This window comes from Myotis nattereri (assembly GCF_964212035.1).
Source record: "Myotis nattereri genome assembly, chromosome: 7".
Classification (NCBI taxonomy): domain Eukaryota; kingdom Metazoa; phylum Chordata; class Mammalia; order Chiroptera; family Vespertilionidae; genus Myotis; species Myotis nattereri.
This window is the reverse complement of record NC_138082.1, coordinates 49797105-49817290: the sequence shown is the minus strand read 5'-3', so window position 1 is coordinate 49817290 and position 20186 is coordinate 49797105.

Below are 20186 nucleotides of genomic sequence, written 5' to 3'. Positions count from 1 at the left end.
TTTAAATAGCAAAGCATTATCTTGCCTTTAGTGAAGCTTATGGTCCAAAAGTGAAATTAAACAGACATGAAAGTAGACTAAGCATTTTGATGCTGTGTGTGGAGATTTGTTCAGTTATTTAGTAGTGTTTGTTCAATTAATAGTTATTTAATTATTGTTTAATAATTCTCTGGTAACAGAATTATAAATAAGTACTACTTTATGTGTTACATTCTATTCTATTATTTATCAAAAATCCTGTTAATCAGAATATTTAACCAATGAGTATTTCATATTACATAGCCAGGCAAAACTCATCCATCCATTCATTCACTCGTTTATCTATCCATCAAACATTAATTAGGTACCAATTATGTGCTGCAGATGCAAAGATACATAGAACAAAGCGGGAGACAGACGCGAGAACATCTAATTACCACAATGTAGGATGTGATGAAGCGGCGGGAGGAGCATTTCATCAAGGGATCACAGGAGGGGTCTCTTGGGGTTATCAGGGAATGCTTCTGGAATAGGAATCATTCGGATTCTGTATTGAACAAAGAGTAAAGGCCCTTCATGATACGTAAGTGTGTGTCTGTGGGGATGCATTTACTGGCGAAGTGGGAAATGAGAGATAAGATAATCGAGGCAACAGAGAAGGGACAGCTAAAGATGAGAGGGAGAGAAAAAAAAGTGAAACATAAGAAAATGCAGAAAGGCATTTGTGCCTGGCATTCTTGGTGCATGTGGCAAGGTGGTGGCAGGAGAGGGAAGCTGGAAAGAAACCTGCTTGAACTTGACTGTCTAGGTCAGTGATGGCGAACCTATGACACGCGTGTCAGAGGTGACACGCGAACTCATTTTTCTGGTTGATTTTTCTTTGTTAAATGGCATTTAAACATGTAAAATAAATATCAAAAATATGTCTTTGTTTTACTATGGTTGCAAATATCAAAATATTTCTATATGTGACACGGCACCAGAGTTAAGTTAGGGTTTTTCAAAATGCTGACACGCCGAGCTCGAAAGGTTCGCCATCACTGGTCTAGGTAATGGCATACCATTAAGCTGAGAAATTAAATAATAGTTCCTGCTTTTAGAAATTTTGCTCTGGTTATGTTGTGGATGGGTTGAATGTAGGGAGCTAGAGAAAGTGGAACGATATTGAAGCACTCCTGTTGAGAAATAAGGGCACAGGCTCTGGCAATGGGGTGGAAGTTGAAACGAGAAGATTGGTTGAAAAGATTTCTAGGCATAATGCTCTCCAGATCCATCCATGCTGCAGTAGAATCAAGAGCATGAAGTTAATAATTGAAGATAAAAGGTGAGAGAGAGGAAAGTATAGAATTATTCTGAGTTTTTTAGCATGGTGGTACAGTGGGAAATGTGCTGATAACTAGAATAGGAGAAAATATGCAAAGTTTTGGAAAAGTCTGTGAATGATACAAATGTATGTTCTTAAGACTCATTTTGAAATGGTAACTGACACACATATAGTGTGTTCTGTGAACTAGTAATTCATTGACATGCACAATTTCTGCCACTTATGTTAGCCAGCTCTTGAAGGTAGAAACTGTGCAACAGGAAAATTGGATACACCCTTAAAGCAGAAAACACTCCCCATTAAGTTTTGAATATTAACTTTAAAAGCTTTCAGTTTGTAAGTATAGTCAGTCTTGAAGATGAATGACTGTATTTCAGCATTAACCAATTTCAAGCATTGGAGGGAAATAGATGTGTACATTCTTTGAAGATAACATTGGGAGAGCAGTTTAACCTAAACAGTTTCCACTCAGCACAGTGTGTTTGAGGCAAGGCCCAGCTGGGTGTTTCCTGTGGCTTTTTGTTCAGTTTATTTGGTGGTGTCAAGATGAGGCCATGAGCCACTGGCCAGAGTGGTGGACACTGCTGCAATTATAATCTCATGTTTACCTTTCTAAAATGCAAAGAGACTAGGAAATGCTTTGTTAAGTGAGTAATTGCCCAGGGATTACTGCTCACCTTCACCACTTATGTAGGGTGGGATTTCTTTCAGGCAAAGGAAGGAATGTCTGCAGGCCGATTGAGGCTGATGAAACAGGCCTTTGGTGATTGTCTGTTAACACCCCTCTCTACTCAGTGGAACACATGTGCCTTTTTATTTTTCCACTCTTCCATTAAGTTTTATTAGATCAGCTAAGACAAGCATGGAACACTTTTTGCCAAATTGCCTATATGGCATTTTCATACTAAAACCCACCCCTCAACTCCTCTTTAATCTCCCACCCCCAACCCCACTACAGCCAAGTATAGACATGCCAACAAGAGCATGGGATTTAAACTGAAGTGACAACAGCCATAGTAATTTTTGAAAGGATTGGCATTTTATCCTCATCCCCTTATTCTTTTGTATATTTCCTTCTCTCTTCTAAAGAGACATAGTCCTCTATCTTTAAATTGTGAACTGATTAATTGTATGGAAGTTCCCTTGTCTCACTCAATTGCACCTGGATGGGTCATTTTTTTTTTTTTATGTATGAAATCTTGTCAGGATTCATGACATTGAAATCTATACAATGCCCTTAAAGATGTGAAGACAGTCTTAAAGCTAATTAATATGCTTACAAAAATACAACAACAACAAAAAACAAACAAACAAACCCCTCCATAACTTAAAAACATGATTGGGAGGACCAAAGCAGAAGGGAACTTAAAGGTTAAACGTAAATCACAAATTTAAAATTGTCATTTGGTTGAGTAATGGTTTTTGTGACTGTTGAATAAATAGGAATAAAATTTTCAATTTTTGTAATTCTGTGGAAGAATGCCCAAAGCATAACATAGGATGAGAGCCTAAAACATTATGCATTTGTCATTAAGAGTAATGCATTTCCTGTTTCACCTGGTTAATAAGGACCTTAAAATCAATTTGCATCTCTTGGGATTAATGCATAACCTTAATTCTTGCTGAAGGTCTTGAGGTTGAGAAGTTGAGTTTTCTAATATCTTTTGCTGTTGAGTGAATATGAGTATTTGATAGGAGAAAGAGAAGCGAACATTCACTGCAACAACTAAGTTTAAAGAACATATGCAAATGAAATTTATTTTATTACACAATAAAAATGTAGTGCAAAAGCTAATGTACCTGACAAAATAGCTGAACCCAACTTGAAGCAAAGGGCTGAGTATAATAATAATTATTATACTGAATTTGTTTCTCTCCAGGCAGATATCTTGCAACTATTAGATTTTCTCACTTTGTGGAGTGAGAAACCCTTTTAGGCTGTTAGCCGCCATTTAATTTAATGGTTCTTTTGAACTAAAAGACAGTTGAAAACATTCACAAACATCACCAAAGTACTTTATGAGTTATTTTCTCCTACTTCACTACTTGGACTAATTGTCATAGTGGCTAATAAAACATTGCCTTATTGTAGTGCTCAAATTATTTGATGCAATAAAAGTCTTTTTTTAAGAACCACATTTATTATGCTTAAGAATTATGGGTTATTAGTGGGAGCTGTTTTCTAATCTCAGCTGTACTGAGTCTTTTCTAGTTAGAATCCTGCTCTGAAACACAGCTCCTGGTCTGTAAATGAGGGGTTCGCATTGTACAATTCATGCTTTGTTTTCCACTACAAATTATTTGAAACAGTTTTTCATTTAAAACTGTAGGTATTAAGGATAAAAATTTGCCCTATTTGCTTCTACAACAGATCTTGAACTATAAATATACATGTTGGAAACTAAGTGTTTGATATCCTCTGTCTTATGTGTGTAGCCCTTGATTTTGAGATAATGTCAAATGACATTTTGGAGCTTTGGATAGGACACTGGACATAATCAATTCTCCAAAGGATGTGGAGGTTGGAATAGATAAGAAAGGTAAAACAGTCGTTTTACAAAGGTTTGTGGAAAGATGGAGCACTCAACAGTGTGCATTAGGGTGCATACCAGATTATTACTGGAAGCTGATGGATGAGTAAATGTTGACATATTTCATAGAGAAATTGACCTGAAAATACAATATTTTTGAAGTATTTTGACATGTAAGGTCTTCTGTCCTTCTATAAAAATACTTAAAGGCCATAGTTGGTATATGTATGAATGTTTAAGAACTGTGATGGTGATCTTAATGTCCTGTCCCCTCCTCCTCCTCCTCCTCCTCCTCCTCCTCCTCCTCCTCCTCCTCCTCCTCCTCCTCCTCCTCCTTGCTTTTTCTACTATGAGCTAATATTACAAAACCCTGGAATCCAGTTTCCAACTTGTTTTGTACCTGTAAAGAATTTCAAAGAAAAGGAGATGCACATTTTCTAAGGTCTTTTCATTCCTCAAAGGAAAAGTTGTCTGAAAATGTTCCTCTCTCTCTTCTCACTTTTCCAGGTTAGCATTTTGTTTCACGAAAACCAGGACCCTAAGTAAACGTGGGAGAAGAGATAAATCTTCTTACAGAACAATTCCAGAAATGTATTTAATAATGTTCCTGTCCCTATTTAGATGTAAGCCACCCCCTGCCACCTTCAGTGTGGGCTGCAGTTGGTAGCTCACTTCTAAGAAACAGAGTACGGGAAGGAGGAGGACCATTACAGTGGAGAAACTGGCAAACACGATGTTAACAAAGTGGGCAGAGTTAACATGACCACTGATAACTCATGTTGATACCATGCACCACTGATGCGATGGGTTTAGAAGGGCGTTTTATCTCTATTATATTCTTGCTCAACACCCATAATGCCAATCTAATCGTGTGGAAACATCACACAACCCCAGACTGAGGGGCATTCTACAAAGTAATTGACTAGTGTTCCTTAAAACTGTCAATGTCATAAAAAAACAGAGGCCAAGAAACTGTCTCAAATGAGATGAGGCTAAGGTGACATGATGACTAAATAAAATGTAGTATTCCTGATGAGATCTTTGATATTAAATAGAATGTTAGAAAATAAAAGGGGACATTAGTTGAATTATTAGTGAAATCCAAATTATATTTGGAGTTTAGTAGAAAGTAAATTGCCTATACTGGTTTTTTGCTAATAGCAAATGTACTATGGTAATGTAAGATATTAACAATATTGAAAGTGGGTGAGGGGTATTTGGGAACTGTGGGCTATCTTTGCATTTTCATATAAATATAAAACAATTATAAAACTAAATGTTTAATTTAAAAATGAAAGCTCAATTTCTTAATTAATTTGATTAGTGTTACAAGTTTATACCTTATTTTATAATCAAATATCTTAAATAGCTTTCAATTTTTGCCATTAAAGAATCAATGGTTTGAAAGTTAGGAGGAACTATATAAAAAGAGATACTGGAATTAGAAATGATAAATTGTTATTTTTGACCCACAAAGAGTAAGGAGGAAAGGCTTTAAAAAATGTATTTATAGGAATAACCATTTGACAGTAAGGAAAAAAGTTTAAGAAGTAAAGTTTGTTTGTTTTTAAAAATATGTTTTTATTGATTTTTTTGTAGAGAGGAAGAGAGAGAGAAACACCTATCAGCTGCCTCCTGCAGGCTCCCTATTAGAGATGAAGCCCACAACCTGGGGATGTGCCCTGACCGGGAAGCAAATCAGCAACCTCTTGGTTTATGGGATGACCCTCAACCAACTGAACCACACAGGTCAGGGTAAGAAATAACATTCTGAGGGGAAATGTACAAGATCCTATTTGAATGACTTTTAAAAAAATCAGTTGATTCAACTCTTTCCAAAATGGGCTTTAATAAGATTTGAAATATGAAAGAGAATATTTTGTAGAAAGTCATACTCTGACATCATGAAGTCATGGTATTGAAGTCACTGAGTGTTGACTATGGTGCAATTTAATAGTATCAGCAGGTTAGAGAAGAGTTAAGAATTGAATATTCAGAAATGATAAGAAAAACTTTTAATGCAGAGCTTCTTTAAAAGTGGAGTTAGAGAACTACTTCCAAGCAAATTTTTTTTAGCTATTGCAAAATCTACTCAATAAATATACTGAATATTCCCCAGGTACTAGTATAAGGTATTGTGCTAATCTATATTTAAGAGTTATCATAACAAGCAGATCCGTTTTTAATTGAGTTTCAGATTATTTAGCTCAGCTTAAATGATATTGGAATTCTTCATCTGTAGCATATTTTATGTAAAACTTATTATCCCCACACCTTTTTTTTTTCTTATTGATTTATCTTGCTACTTAAGATATCACATTGAATCTCACTAGAGAACAGAGTATATTTTATGTCTTCCCAAATTCCAGGAATGTCTCCTTTGTATTGTTGCTGTACACTATTTAGCAAAGAGGTAATATTTACAGTTTTTATCACAGTTCAATACATTTATCTTATTGAAACACCGTTGTAAAACAATACTACCAAGAAATCAGATTATAAAATAAATTAACTTCCAAAAAAGCAAAATAATATAATTGCTATAATATACACATAAAATCAACTCTGAAACTTATTGTTCCCTACCCCAAAATGAAGACTTAGTATCTATATTATTTCCTAAGTCATAATTGGATGTAATGAAGAATTGAACAAATGTTAAAATTTCCCATGGAAGCTCAGGCTTATATAAAGATTTGAAAATAAACCTGAAATAGGACAAAGTCGTGAAATTTGGATTATGAAAGATATGACACAAAATTTATTTTGCATACTGATAAGTTATACTAAACACGGCAGAGATAAAACAGGAAGCCTTAGAAAAAAATGATTAAAAATAGAAACAATATCTAAAGCAAAGCAGCATGTTTAGATTTAATTTTTCATGAGACAATACATTTTGCTGGGCTTACAGGAAGAACCAAAATTCAAGAAAAATAGTTCCAGAAAAATAATATAATTCTAAAAGTATCTTATTGCAGTAAACTCTAATAGATGATATAGAAAGAGTACATGAGTTATTAGATGGCATTTGTTCATTATTGGAGTTAAAAATCAAACCCACTAGTCTTTGATTTTGGCCGGTTATAGTAAAGCTCTAAGAATGAGCAGCAGTAAATCATTCACGGTGCTTTGTTCGGGGTTTTCAAGGTGGCACGTTGTTCAATTTGTAAAAATATTATGTAGAGAGGCAAGATGAGACACATGATTCAGAGACCATTCCTAAAATGTGCTGAGGATTTATGGAAAGCAAATCAAGGTCATCTTTGTGTCTATGCAAAGCGGGAGGGGGATTTCTGCAAGGAGAAACAAAAAGCGAAAGTTTTAAATTATTCATAAAATTGAATCGCTTTACAAAATCTATTCCCAGAGAACAGTGCATGAGCATCTATTGTGTAACTAGAAATTGTGGGTCATGGCTCTCCAGAAAACATTTTCAAGCCATACCCCTCAATTCCAAAGCAATATCAAACGGAATTGTGTAAAGATGAATGCAAAAGCATAATTATTTAAGACCTTAATGAATAATATATTGGCTTGCCACCTGCCATCCTATATCACTGCAGTACATTCTGAAGATAACTTTATTTTGTCTAATGCTTTCAATCTCCGAGGCGGGGAGGATAAAGGAAATGGTGTGGTAAATGACAAGAACTGTATCCTAACTACCTTATTTTAAATATAAATTACAGTTAAATGATGCAAGATTCTGGTAATATATAATCTGCACAACTGAAATAGGATAATACTATATGGATTGTTTGTTCCTTAATTTTTCTGTGTTTTGGATATTAGCATTTTATAATTCATATAGAAATGAGACAAACACAATGTTAATAGCACTTATTTCAATCTTTCAGTGGTTTTCTCTTGTTCTAAAAGATAGGCCATGTATATTATGATTTTTTATTTTTTGCTAAAATGGAAGCATTCTGAATTTAGTAATATTGGCACTGGTTTATCAGGGTTCTGTTACTTCCCTTAATGCAGGGGTTCTCAACCTTCCTAATTCCGCGACCCTTTAATATAGTTCCTCATGTTGTGGTGACCCCCAATTTCATTGTTAGAAATTGAACATAATTAAAGCATAGTGATTAATCACAAAAACAATATGTAATTATATATGTGTTTTCCGATGGTCTTAGGCGACCCCTGTGAAAGGGTCGTTTGACCCCCAAAGGGGTTGCAACACACAGGTTGAGAACCGCTGCTTTAATGTATATTTATGTTTGTAGCTACTTTTACATTTTTCCTAGTTTGCCAGAAGGAAAGTGGGATACTTTGATATATTTAAAAGCAGAATAGATTAAAGCTGCTGGAGAATTGAAGAGAGGGAGGATTCATTGTGTAGTGGTTAAAAGGAGGGACTTTGGAGCTGAATTTCAAATCTGGCTCTTATGAGCTTTGTAAGCTGGCTTGAGGTAATACACATCACTAAGCTTCAGTTTTCTCTTTAAGATGAGACTTCTGACAATAATGTTAACAATAAAAGGACTCTCCTGACTTATAGGGTCATTGTAAGGAGTAAGGTAATGCAAAGAAATTGTTAGTAGGTCAGTGTCAAGGGTAGCAATGATTATTATGTGTGGATGGTAGGCTTAGAGAATCACAAAAAGTATGTATATTTGCACCTTGGTATATTGAACTTTACTATGGAGAAACAATAGTAATTGCATATTGCGTTATGTTAGTACACAAATTTATTTTCAGAATATACTAATGTGAAGGTAAAAAAATTTAAGGTATCCTAAGGGTAAATTATTCAATTATTTTTCCCTAAAAAATATTTTAAAATAGAATTTATAACCACAAATGATGAACATTAAATATATTACTATAGTATTGTCTAATATATGAAATAGATATAATATATGTAACCTAAGATTTACCATTGATTTATTTTTCTCCTTCTTAAATGAAGTTGGATTAAAACTTTTCTAATTTATTTCTGTGCTAAGATACTAGACCTATGCTATATGTTTCTTCAGAGAAGCCAGCACAATCATCACTTCGATGTCTACAACACTTGGTAGTTTATTACATCTCATTAGATTCTCACAACAACCTAATCAGGAAGCATCTGAATCCTGTTCTTCAAATTATAATGGAATAAAATAAAACACAAGAGCATCGAGGATCATAGCAAAAGACACGGGACTCATAACAAGCAGAGCAGGGATAGAAACTGGCCTCCTACCCGCAGCTTTTCCTTTAAGGTGTCGCTGCTTGTGAATCGGTGTATTTCTCTCAGTCCTATCTTTGAGGATCTAGAATAGGATCTTGAACGAAGTGGCTATTTAATCAATACTTGATTAATTGCTTAACCATAAAAAAAAAACAACACAAGCCAAGAACTAAGTAATTTCATTTTTCTAATGCAGTTTAATCTTAATTTCTGTTATGAGCTCTTCGTATTCCTCATAGCAGCAGAACACTTGAAACGTGCTTCCATGTGGTTTCTTTTGGGTAAATATTCAATCAAGTTCAAGTACTTTTGTGTACTCACCAATCACAATTCCTTTCTTGATTATATTTCTAATTTTATGCGTTGTTTCTTCCCCATGTCCTGGTCTCACTTCTTTTTTAGCAGGGTTCTCTTGCACTATTACTCAGAAATGACAAGGAAGGAATCGTTAAGAAGGTTAAATGTAAATTCAATTTACTTTCAGCATATAGATACATAGTTTATCCACTATTCATCACATTAAGCAGTTGGGCATGCTATATCAATTTTATTTCATTGGATTTTTAGATACATAAGTAACCAAGCTATAAGCAATAATAGAGACAAAAAATAAATGTATAGAAATTCAGACCTCGTTTCGCTATGAGCTATGCTACACTCTCCATGTCCCCTTCTTTTTGTCCATTTAGTATTTACCTTTCTATGGAGAAAAACTAGACTATGGAAAAAAAACCCGAGAGAGCTTTAGCTTTGCTTGCCCCTAGGTATTTGACGCTACCTAGAAAGTGGAGGTAAATTGTAAGCTAATATAATGCATTTCACTGATAGAGGTTTGGATTGTGCTAGCCATTCTAAATTGTGTGTGAGTGCCTATAAACAGTAATTATCCTGTATATAATGTACCTCATTGTATGCTCTACAAGGAGGTAGATAGCATACAGATGAATATAAGGAAAATGCTTTAAATTATCAAGTTATACTTGGGAGGAAAAAAGCCTTAACTATCCCTTCATCTTGTTGACATGGCAGAGAAATAAACCATATCCAATATCATCTTAAATAAGAAGTCAATATTTCCAGCCAATGATCCTTTGCAAAAATGCTGATTAAGAAATAAAGATAGCCTGGCTGGTGTGACCCAAGTGGTTGAGTGTCAAGCTATGAACCAGGAGTTCAGGGTTTGATTCCTGGTCAGGACACAAGCCCGGGTATTGGCTCCATCCCCAGTGGGGGGTGTACAGGAGGCAGCTGATCAATTATTCTCTTTCATCATTGATGTTTCTATCTCTCTTCCTCTCCCTTCTTCTCTGAAATCAATAAAAATGTTTTTAATTATAAAAAAGAAAGATAGTCTGTAGCTATATAATAACACTATCATATAAACTATGAAAACTATATTTTTATTTAATTATGGAATTGATAGGTATAACTATTTCTTTTAATGAGCAATAAACAGGGTACAATACAATTAATCCTTCCAGTACTATAAGCAATATGGCTGACATGTCTCCTAAAATGTTTAGTTGTGGGGATTTAAGTAACTAAATGGAACAAATGATTGTTAGTCATATTCTAGACCTGCTTGGAGAGATAATTTTCAATAAAAAGAAATATTATAGTGCTAGGGTGGTGCTCTCTATTTCTCTGTATTCTTCAGAACGTCTAATACAGTGCAAGCTGTTACTAGATGTTCACATCTGTTTCTTGACTTGTCAAAGCACTGGCTTGAGGGGCCTGCACAAAGTTATTCTGATTACATCTGAAAACGATTTTTCAGAGTAGTCCTTTAGAAGAAACTGTAGGATGTTGAATCATGAATAGAGATAACTTCAAAATGCTGCATTTTCTTTTTGAACTTTTTTCTTTTCTTTTTCTTTGGAAAAAGAGAAAACAGCAACCTTTAACACACATTTCACTGAATGCTTGTACATCTGCTGTTTTCATTAAAAGGTACCTGATACTCTGCTTTTAAAAAGACACTTTGTTATATTTTGTAAGAGAATATTTTAGCTCAATGAAAACAGTTCCCACTGAGGAAAGGTTAGAAGAGACGATGAAAAATGTTTGGGGCTGCACTGTACTCAGATGTAATTTATTATGCATGATTCGAGGGCGCCAAATCATCAGGTTTAGCACCAGGCCTCCTGGTTTCAGAGAACTTGGAAAGGACATGGTATCCTTCACATTTGTTTCTGCTGCTATTAAAATGAAACTAGTTGAGCTTCTCAAATTTCTTGCCAGAATGTGTTATGGATGAGGGTGAAACACATAGTGGCAAACAAGTTAGATAAATGGGTTCATATTCATAATCACCTAAGCATTTTATCATTTTGTCAAAGAATTTGAATTAACATTTTGTATTTGAAGTATGTTATTCTGTCTAAATGCAGGGGAAAAAAAACACACCTACAGACTTTACTTGCACCAGGTGACTTCCACCTCTCCTTGGTAGTAATCAAAATCCTAGTTAATACTCCCCCCCCCCCCCCCGAATAGCTATTTTATTAAAGATGCCAATTAATTTCAAGAACAAATATTATGTGTATAAACTAAATTGTTAAAATCTATTTTAAATCTCATCCACACAGCTATCTGTAATACAAAGTCTGAGCTACTAAAATGAAACATTGTTCCTACAGCTGCCAATAACACAACTTGCATTTGTAAGACTGGCATTGAACTAAAACATTAACAGTCTATTTTTGTTTGATGATTGAAGAGACCTGGTTATGTGTTAGCCCATTGTCAGAAATTGGTCAATAATTCCACTTATTTTTAAACTACATAATGTTAAAAAGAAAATAGTGAATGTTTTAATATAAGAAAGTCTCAGCATTCTACATTTGTCTTTTAATTTCAGGGTAGTCACTTATGGAACTAGATTGGTTATTGATTTTGAAAATTAGAAAGGGAATCATAAAAAATGCATTAAATTTGGGATACATATGTATTTTTGAAATATAAATGAAATAATTGGTTATACTATTGCATAATTGCTTATTTGTCTATTTGGAGAAACACTGCAGAAGTATTTTTAAGTTGATTTCATATGAAAAATGAACCTTCCCTATACTGGGGAAATGCATTATAATTTTAAGTCATAACATCAAAATCTAGAAAAAACTATGCAAAATGTCATAAACATAAGAAAGCACTCATGTCAAGATTATATTTTGATTTTTCTGTCTTTGAGTATATTTTGGTGTATTTTGAAAGCTAAATAATTCCAAAAAATAAGTAAATATAGCTGAGTTTTTACTGTTTACAAACTTCATTCCCTGGACCTCAAAGTAAGAGATTGATGCATTGTAAGTGATAATTCAGCACAGCTTTATTTTCCATAAATTAACATTTAAAAGGTAACTTTGAAGAACATAAGCATTTTAGACATTGCTGAGTATTTAAAGTCACATGGCCACAATTTCTAATATGGGGAGGGTTTATTAAGGTGAATGGGATATGGTAGAGGATTTATAGTCCTGGGCTCCATTGGTCTCCCTGGTCTCTAAACAAGCCTCACTGTGCCTTATTTACTGAATAAGTGAATAAATTAGAGCTTATCAGCAGATATAAAATACTGAGACCTTTGAACAGAAGTCAAATAGAAGGTTCCACAGGACAGAAAAGAATTATTATTTAGAGAAAATCTTATCTTTTTCACAGTGCCATTTATCTTTCCCTGCCTATCAATTGATAAGTAATAGAAAGAAGGGGAAATGTTGTTTTCAGCATACTGATGATTTAATTTTGTTGGAGTTAAATTTCTCCTGGCTGTTGGTCCTCTTAATCTTTTTTGATTTCCCTTCATCATCTTTCCCACCAAACAACCACAATGTAGGAAGCCACAGAGGACTACACTTACTATTTTAAAACTTTACAATATTGGTTATAGTAATAAATGTGTATGGGTGTGAATAAAAAGCCAGACCTATCTAGGAATTCCTCATAACAGTGAATCTGTAAAGACTATCAAGATTGTTCTTGCTCTGTAAATATGGCATTAACTATCTTTCTTTAAGAGATCACCTAACACATTTATGGGCCTTGGAAATGTGCAATTCCTATGCGCTCCACTACCACTCCCAGGAATCTGCTCTGGCATATATTTACCCATGTGCTGACACAGACAAATTCAAAGATGTTCATTTCAGACTGGTGAATGCCAGTGGAATATTAGAAACAAACAATACATATGCCCATTAATAGAAAAATAAATCAATAAAAATTATATGTACACAAATATTTTTAAGATTTACATATTCACAAAAATTATTTTAGAGATATACAAATCACTGTGAAAACATTTGAAACATTGTGGAGTGAAAAAAATGAAATTGTAGTAAAAGCATGTTATTCTTTATGTAAAATAAAGATACACAAAACCATACACTTATTCTGGATATATATGTACAGTTTTAAGAAAAGGAATAGAAGAATAAAATCATAAACACATCACAATTGAAAGTTTTAAACAGGGGTCAAGGAGATGGGAGTTGAAGTGAGCTTTACATTCTGTTGTCTGGTCACTTCTGTGGGCAATGTATTCATATAGTTCTTGCATAATTGTAATAGATACCATGTAGCGTTATATTCAACTGTGTGTGACATTTAAACACACACACAACAGAAATGATTGTGGTTTGTGGAAGGTAGAAGTTAATTTTTCTATCACATGAAAAAGGTAGGTTACCAGGGCTGGCATGGTGGCATCACGGTGTCACGAGGCACCCAGCCACCTAAATTCTTTGCCATTCTTAGAATTGTGCCAAATTATGATCCAAAGTGGTTGTTGGAGCTTTAGTTATAATTTTTGCATTATAAACTAGTACCAAGAGGTAGGATTTATGAAGGCATATATTCATCTATTTAGGGACACAGGCTTACCTTATTTCTATCTCATTAGCCAGATTTACTTGTGCAATACCCCTTGCATGCCAGGGATCACTGGGGCTTAGAGTAAGAAGCTGTCAGGGTGAATGCTGGCTACCAAGCAGTTATGGATGGCCACCAACAATGTATGCCACCAATGTCTTGAATTCCAAAAGATGCATCCAGATGAGTGTGTCCCTGTGGGTGTTTATTTGGTTTATACTCCTTTTGATGACAATGAGGTTAAGAAAGGTTACTGTTATTGGTGAGTAGATACTGGAAATTTAAGTTTTAATTAGAGTAGGTGTGATTTTACTCCAAATTAATCAACTCAAACTGGCTGAACAGCATATGGTAAAGGGAAAAACAAAAATTCCTAAATCTGTTATGCAAGTGTTTTTCACAGGGGAGCATTACCAAGGATGTTCTTTTGAGTGTTAGTGCTGGGGCACTGAGGTGGCAGAGCATCGCTGTGGATCTCAAAAGACATATGAAAAATATATTCTATATATTGTCCCCCATTTATACACAGGTGACTTCACCAATATGACACCCATGTCTGTAAGCATCTTTAAATTCAGAAGTTCAATTAAGAAATAAAAAAAAATGATTTAAAAATACACTTGTTTAAGCTATTCTAGGTTCTTTGGATTTTTATGTACGTTTTCAAATCAGCTTGGCAATTTGCACAAAATTGCCCAGTGGAATTTTGATTGGTATTGCAGTGAGTCTAAAGATCAATTTGGGGAGAGCTAATTTCTTAATAATATTGAATCTTCCAATCTATGAATGTGGTATAGCTATATATTTGTTTAAATTGTCCTTAATTTCTCTCTGTAATATTTCATGGTTTTTAGACTCAAGAGCTTGAATGTCTCTTATTAAATTTATTCCTAGAAATGTCATATTTTATGATGTTGTAAAGAGTATTATTTTAACATTTCAGTTTTCTAATATAAAGAAATGCAATTAATTATTGTCTATTGACTTTATGTCCTGGGATGATGCTAATTTTACTTATTAATTCTAGGATTGTGTTTTTTTGTAGAATCTTTAAGACTTTCTGTGTGAGCAAGCTTGTTCTCTGTGAAGAAGACAGATTTATTCCTTCTCTCCCAGTAGTATTGCTGTATTCACTGCCTAAAGCCCTTAGTACAGTATCTATAAGAATTGGAGTGGACAGCTTTGCATAGCTCCTGATTTTAGAGAATAATCAGTGTTTTACCAACAAGAATAGTATCAGCTGTAGGTTTTGTGTGGATGCCCTCTATCAAATTAAGAAACTTATTTTCTTGGTGTGCTGAGAACTTTTTGTAATACTGGTTGTTGAATTTTGTCAAGGTTTTTCACTGTATCTATTGAGCTGAAATGCGCTTTCCCCTTTATTCTGTTAATGTGTTGAATTACATTATTGATTTTCACTTATTGAACTAATTTTGCATTCCTGAACTAATTCCTAGTTGATCACAGTGCATTTTCCTTTTATACGGCTCTGTATCTGATTTTCTAATACTTTGCTAAGGATTTTTGTGTCTGTGTTTATGAGGGCCATTGGTCTGTCATTTTCTTGTAATGCCTTGATCAGATTTTGGAGTTAGGACTATGCTGGCATCATACAGTAAGCTGGGAAAGACCTTCTTGTCTGTTTTTCTAAAAGGGGTTTTATAAGATTGGAATATTTTCTTCCTTAAATGTCTGGCAAATTAACCAATGCAAGTCTCTGGAGCTGTTATTGCGGTTGGATTTTTAATTCTGAATTTGATGACTTTTATAGATAAAATGCTATTTTGACTCATTCTGAGTAGTTTTGATAACTTTTTTTCAAGAATTGTCCTTTTCATTTAACTTTTCAAGTGTTTTAGCATAATGCTATTTATAATATTCCCTTTTATTGACTGTAGGTTCTGTAGTGACATCACATTCTTCATTCCTGTTATTGGTATTTTGTGTTATTTATCTTATTTCTTAACATGCTTTGCTAGATGCTTATCAATTTTATTAATTTTCTCAGGGAACCAGATATTGACTTTGTTGGTTCTACTATTTGCTTTGCATTTCACTGATTTCTCCTACTTACTCTAGGTTTGTTTTCCTTAATCTTGCTTAGTTGTAAATTTTGATCATTTATTGTAAATATTTCTTTCCATTTAATATAGACATTGAAAGTTATAAATTTTTCTGTTTTAACTGCATCCCACACATTTTTCTATTTCTGTTTTTATTATTATTTTCTACAGAATATTTCCTGATTTCTTATGAATTTTTCATTGGCCAGCAGATTATTTTTCTTACTCCTTTAAGATCAATAATTTAGGTCAAGTATCAGCATGCCATTGGCAGAAATAACTCTTCTTGCTATATGAGAAAAGGTTGTTTGTTTGTATACAGGGTGTCCTCTAAAAATATATACATATTTAACATCTGATAGCTAAATTTTGAAAATGAAATGTATTTTAATAAACATTGCCTTTATTTAAAGTGTTTGTATACATTTTTTTGAGATACCCTATATTTTACCAAAATAGCTGAAAGAACTGATTAATAGGCATCAACAGGAATTGGGAAGTGCTAATCTAGTGTGCACTATTAAGAGTTGCAAAATCAAGGCTATATGAAAGAAAGTTTGTTGATACATGGAATTCTACCATGGCTCATGATTTAATAACCTAACAAAGATTCCTGTATCAAGTCCCAGTATGTTGCAGCTGAGAAGAAGCCCAGGTTTGGGGACCCATGCAGTGTGTCCATTCCTCCCCTTGATAATGCTCCGCTCATAGACCACTCACAGGCCCATCACAAACATCAGAGATGGAGGGCTGAGGGAGAGACTGGCTGCTCTCCAAGGGGCTTCTTTGTGATTGCCACATTTCCTTCCTCTGTGTTGGAAGGAGATGTCTCGGGTGGGCATGAAGGAGCAAAAAAGATTTGCACACTTTGTGCCCACCCTCATAAATCCCCCCAGATGCTTAGCTCCCATAACATTTTCTCTGGCTTTCCAATCTTACACTTCCCAGGCCCCTGACCAACTCACCAAGCTATTTAATTTTGCTCAGAATTTCAAGGCCATCCATATTTCCATCCTATCCTCCTGCTATACCGAGTCAACGGGTGTATAGCTCACTTATCTGACTAATGGGAGTACTGTTCTTAATTGTTTTATTTCAGGACTATTCCTGAATATAGCTGGAGTTCAACAGTATTTTTTATTCTCTCCAACATCAGAAGGCAACCCATCCTGAATAAGACCTGGGTAACTTTATTCTTTGGTCAGCTGGGTGTAAGGAATTCCCCAACAGGCCTTAGGTGTGGCCTGAAGGAGCTCTGTGGACACATGGTGCATAGACGTTTGTCACTTGGATTGCTTTTGCCACTTTGTTGCTGAGACTTACTTGTACGTTTTGTACCCTCTTGGGCCCAATCCCAAATAATTGCCATTATGTAATTTGAGTTTAAACCCATTGAAGAAACTCTGTGAGCCAGTGAAGGACACGTGTCTCAGAGATATACCATCCAGGGGATAGTCAAACTTATTTACAAACCAACCCCTGTCAGTCACTGTTTAGGGGCTGTTGCTACATGGCACTAATTGGCAGGTGCATCTGGGTTATCACACAGGCAGACAAAGCAGGCTGCAATATTCGGAGAAATTCTCAGGAAGTTCGAAGCTGGCATTTGGTCTGATGTGAATGAGAAACGGAGATGGTAAGTGATATTTTTGTGTCATTATATGATAGTGTTAGGCTTTCAATTAGATTGCAATTGGTCACAGAGTTTTAGAGTACTCTTTAATTTTAAAGTACTCTATTTTTTAAAGAGGAATAGATTATCACAGTTCAAATGACAAACAACACAAAAGGATTTGGAACTAAATATTTCCCAGTAGACATTCTACTCTCCTCTCTAGATATAATCATTATCAGTTTCTTAAGTGTTTTTTTCTGAGAGTTATTAATGATACTAGAGGCCTGGTGCACAAAAATTTGTACACTGGCGGGGAGGGGGGGGCGTGTCCCTCAGCCCGACCTGTGCTCTCTCACAGTCTGGGACCCCTCGGGAAATAACCACCTGCTGGCTTAGGCCCGCTCCCTGAGTTGCAGATGGCAGGCCCAGATGGAGGCTGTTGGTGGGGCGGGGCGGTGGATTGCGCTGTCCCACCCCGCCTGCAGTATGCAAATTTAACGGCCATCTTTGTTGGGTTAATTTGCATACTCTTCTGATTGGCTGATGGGTATAGCTAAGGTACAGTCCATTAGCATCTTTGTCTTTTATTAGTGTAGATATAGGCATAAATGCATACATGTGCATTTTATATTCAATTATTTTTTATTTGCCAATTTGAAAGGGAAAAATAGTATTCTAATTTTTATTTTCATTAATTTTTTTTGGATATTTTCAAGCTGATTTTATTTTATTTTTTTCGGGTTAGTCTCATGTCCTCCGTATTTTTCTTGGTCTGTTTTTTTTTTTATTGTTAGGAATATTTTCTATACTAAATAAATTAGTCTGTGGTTATATAATTACAAATACTTTCCTTTGTATGTGTGTTTTGCAATGTAGAAGGCTTGATTTATATTTTTTTGGATTTACTTATTTTTCATTTCTAGTCTTAGAAAAGATTTTTCATTTCATGGTTTAAAGAAGTTACTCCCATTTTTTAAAAATATATTTTATATTGATTTCAGAGAGGAAGGGAGAGGGAGAGAGAGACAAAAACATCAATGATGAGAGAGAATCGCAGCTCTTACTGGGGACCCTGTCAGCAATCCAGGCAAGTGCCTTGACCAGGAGTTGAACATGACCTCCTGGTTCATAGATCAGCCTCACCCACTGAGTCATGTCGGCCAGACTCCCATGTTTTCTTATGTTGTTTTTATATTTCTCCATATTTCTTATGTAATTTTTTCTTTTTTGTGTGTAAAATATGATGACTATTAAATTATCCTAATACCATTTATTAAAATTCATATTTGAGCCATGAGTTTAAAATATAATTTTTATTATATTATCAGTTTCTGAATATAGTTTTTGTTATTTTTGAATTTAAGAGTCTATTCCAATAGTCTGTCTATAAAATGCTATTTTTAACTTTAAAAAAGCTTAAATTTCCATTCATTATAGATCAAGTAACCTTAAGCATCTATGCACAAGTTTAAAGCCCATGTTAAAACAGCAATAACAACAACAACTTTATATTCATCTCATCATCTATAATTAAATTGGACTTTAAAATATCGGTGCAGACTTTTTAATAAAAGAAAAGCACTGGAGCACCAGGCCAGATAACGGGCTTCCTAGAAAGTAAAGATTTTTATTTTCTAAAAAGAAATTTGGTTATTAACATCTCATGTTTAAAGTCTGTAGTTTCTTTCATATAATTTATTTTGCGTTTTAATATATTTTTATCTAGAAATAAGTCAAGTTAACTCAGAAATTAAAGATAAAATGTATTGCCTAAGGCCCCGATTCATCTAATGGCATCTGGATTCACTTATTTTTTGCAGCTAATAATTTAATATGATAAAATAGAAAGTCATAATAAATTAGGATACTAACAGTTTCTTTGAATTTAAAATATGGAAGGTGAGGGAGACTTTCTATCATTGAGAACTTTGGTTGTAAGTATCATAGATTGTTCATTATATATCCAAAATCCTTTCCATTTATCTGCTAATACCTAATTTTTCTATAGATGGAGATACACTCCTATTTCTAGCCCTATGAGTCAAATCATGATCAATCTAAACATGTCAATGTCATCCCAGTGGCTTTCTTGGGCCTGGGGAGGACCATCCTATCTAATAATAGAGAAACATGGTAATTAGCCGTAACTTCGCTACCCTTCCCTGCCAGGAGCCGGTCCATCCTTGCTGTTTCAAGGGACCTGGCATATATGGCATACTCTTCTTGATATGTTTGCTCACCTTCTTTGCACTGTGTGTTTTAGCCAAGGTCTCCTCTCTGAGAAAGGTTGTTTCCCCAGGTAGGGGTTTTCCCATGAAGTTAGGGAGGGAATAAAACCCCTCAACTAAGTGCCAGGCGGGTAATTAATCACTTTAACTACGAACAATCATGCTTAAGCTACATAATCCTTACTCCCTGGAATGGAGATAAGAAACGCCCTAACTTTTGAAATAGAGATTGATAGGATTGGAATCAACTGGTATAAATACAGTTGAAACAAGACAACAGCAGACAGAACTTAGGAGACAGAGAGAGAGACAGAACCTAGGCACAGAACCTACACAGAACCTACAGACAGAAGAACTTCGCTGGAGAGAACATGGCAAAAGATCCTGGA